This window comes from Penaeus monodon, chromosome 15 (assembly GCF_015228065.2).
Source record: "Penaeus monodon isolate SGIC_2016 chromosome 15, NSTDA_Pmon_1, whole genome shotgun sequence".
Classification (NCBI taxonomy): domain Eukaryota; kingdom Metazoa; phylum Arthropoda; class Malacostraca; order Decapoda; family Penaeidae; genus Penaeus; species Penaeus monodon.
In genome coordinates, this window is record NC_051400.1 from 36,157,166 (window position 1) to 36,157,439 (window position 274).

Genomic DNA, 274 nt, shown 5'->3' on the forward strand with positions numbered 1-274 from the left:
GGAGGTTTGGGGGAATATGGAGTTACCCCTTAGTTGCTTTCGCTTTTTACTTTTGTTCTGTTAGAGTAACCTGCAAGAGCAACGGCTAATATGTTGGTAGCAATTTACTAAATCTATAATAGGTGATACAGCCAACTGTTCTATCAGCAGAGGTCACCTTCCGCGTAGAAAGAACTTCTTTGTTTACTTTGTTGACCTCCTAACCACACCTCATGTTGAACCATGATGTTGGAGAAATGTCCCATGAAACTGATCTTTTGGACTAAGCAACCCT